Source organism: Sardina pilchardus, chromosome 1 (assembly GCF_963854185.1).
Source record: "Sardina pilchardus chromosome 1, fSarPil1.1, whole genome shotgun sequence".
NCBI lineage: Eukaryota > Metazoa > Chordata > Actinopteri > Clupeiformes > Clupeidae > Sardina > Sardina pilchardus.
This window is the reverse complement of record NC_084994.1, coordinates 18,481,784-18,484,283: the sequence shown is the minus strand read 5'-3', so window position 1 is coordinate 18,484,283 and position 2,500 is coordinate 18,481,784. Positions and strand designations below refer to the sequence as shown.

The window sequence follows — 2,500 nt, the reverse complement described above, 5'->3', positions numbered from 1 at the left end:
ATAACATAACAACTTCCTGGGACTAGGACAGGAAGTTGGGTGTAGGAGGACGACACATCTGACCTTACTTGTTTCTGAAAGAAAAATAATCTTAAAATAATAGCCTAAAAACTCAGTTATGACTACATGTACTGTAGACCATGTGAGATGACAGCTGTCAGCTTGTCATTGCATGCCAAACATAACACATAATTGGAAAATGTTTAAATGGAAAAAGCATGAATTGTAGCGTGATGCCACTAATTTTGATACTTAAACCTAATGTGAAGAATGATTTATTTACCCATTACCACGAAGCCTACCGTTCGCCTACTGTGGTAGGCCTACCGAAGTTTTACTTTAAATTGTGCTGAAATTGCACAAAATGTATGTGATTCTAGGCTTTGCTCACACCTATGAAGAAAGACTGTTGGTCAAAACATTCTTGATTTTATTCGACAAAACAAGCAAACAACAAACAATAATTATTTAATGGTCGACCAAATGTATATTGCCTACCTTTTCCGAAATAGCTCCGCGCTCTGAATGCGGGGTTGACGTTGCTAGCTAAGCTGTTCTGTGTGACTAGCTTTTGGTGCTGATGACGTGGCAAATTGTCCGCACGTACACTTGACCTCACCGCACACGGATGCGTCGTGAGAGACGCCTGATTGCCAGGAGCTCTCTCACAGTCGTTTACGGTGTTGAAAACAACCAATAAAACTCCTCTAGGCTAATCCACATTCATGTTTAAATTAAAGTTATCACTGACTAGTTTTATTTATGTATTTATTTAAAAATATGAGCGCCTTTGGGTTGCATTTGGAGATGAAAGCCATGAGCGTCTCTCTCATACGATAAAGGTGTTACAAACGACCAATAAACTCCTCTATGCGGGCCATTGATGGCCTGTTTATGTCACATAGTAGCCTATCGTATTTTTGGTTAGGCCTACCAAGCAAACATCGATGTTTAAATTAAGTTTAGGCTTTACTGACAAATTTAAAACAAAAGCAAATTGTTTCCACGTTGATGTTACTGAAAGCGTCCACTGTCGCCGCACCTGGGTTCAATGGAAAGCCAGCCCGACTGCGTCCAGTGAAACGTCTGTGGACAGTTGAAAGCCATGAGCGTCTCTCTCGCACGATAATGGTGTTAAAACGAGCAATAATCTCCTCTATGCGGGCCATTGATGGCCTGTTTTTGTCACATATTATCGTATTTGTGGTTAAGCTTACCAAGCATACGGTCATGTTTAAATTAAAGTTACCACAGACTAGTTTAAAGCCAAAGTAAATTGTCTGCACGCTGCTGTTACTGAGAGCGTCCGCTATCGCCGCAACTGGAAAGCCAGGCCGACTGCGTCCAGTGAAACGTCTGTGGATAGCTGAAAGCCATGAGCGTCTCTCTCGCACGATAATGGTGTTACAACGGCCAATAAACTCCTCTATGCAGGCCATTGATGGCCTGTTTATGTCACATATGATCGTATTTGTGGTTAAGCTTACCAAACATACAGTCATGTTTAAATTAAAGTTACCAAAGACTAGTTTAAAACCAAAGTAAATTGTCTGCACGCTGCTGTTACTGAGAGCGTCCGCTATCGCCGCAACTGGATAGCCAGCCCGACTGCGTCCAGTGAAACGTCTGTGGATAGCTGAAAGCCATGAGCGTCTCTCTCGCACGATAATGGTGTTAAAACGACCAATCAACTCCTCTATGCGGGCCATTGATGGCCTGTTTATATTATCGTATTTTTGGTTAAGCCTACCAAGCATACAGTCATGTTTAATTACCACAGACTAGTTTAAAACCAAAGTAAATTGTCTGCACGCTGCTGTTACTGAGAGCGTCCGCTATCGCCGCAATTGGAAAGCCAGCCCGACTGCGTCCAGTGAAACGTCTGTGGATAGCTGAAAGCCATGAGCGTCTCTCTCGCACGATAATGGTGTTACAACGGCCAATAAACTCCTCTATGCGGGCCATTGATGGCCTGTTTATGTCACATATGATCGTATTTGTGGTTAAGCTTACCAAACATACAGTCATGTTTAAATTAAAGTTACCAAAGACTAGTTTAAAACCAAAGTAAATTGTCTGCACGCTGCTGTTACTGAGAGCGTCCGCTATCGCCGCAACTGGAAAGCCAGCCCGAATGCGTCCTCTGAAAAGACTGTGGATAGCTGAAAGCCATGAGCGTCTCTCTCGCACGATAATGGTATTAAAACGGCCAATAAACTCCTCTATGCGGGCCATTGATGGCCTGTTTATGTCACATATTATCGTATTTGTGGTTAAGCTTACCAAGCATACAGTCATGTTTAAATTAAAGTTACCACAGACTAGTTTAAAACCAAAGTAAATTGTCTGCACGCTGCTGTTACTGAGAGCGTCCGCTGTCGCCGCACTTGGAAAGCCAGCCCGACTGCGTCCAGTGAAACGACTGTGGATAGCTGAAAGCCATGAGCGTCTCTCTCGCACGATAATGGTGTTAAAACGACCAATCAACTCCTCTATGCGG

At 43.1% G+C, this 2,500-nt stretch overlaps 1 long non-coding RNA gene across 1 annotated transcript in view; it reads right to left on the bottom strand.

Moving 5' to 3' along the window:
- LOC134083411 (uncharacterized) overlaps positions 1 to 591 on the bottom strand; it is a 1,228-nt gene extending 637 nt beyond the window's left edge. Inside the window, exons 1-2 of the long non-coding RNA XR_009939729.1 lie at positions 499 to 591; positions 1 to 74 (exon numbers count right to left, since the gene is read on the bottom strand). The exon at positions 1 to 74 is cut by the window's left edge and continues 14 nt beyond it. This is a non-coding gene — a long non-coding RNA (uncharacterized LOC134083411). The remainder of the gene's footprint in view (positions 75 to 498) is intronic.
- Between the last annotated feature and the right edge of the window lie 1,909 nt (positions 592 to 2,500).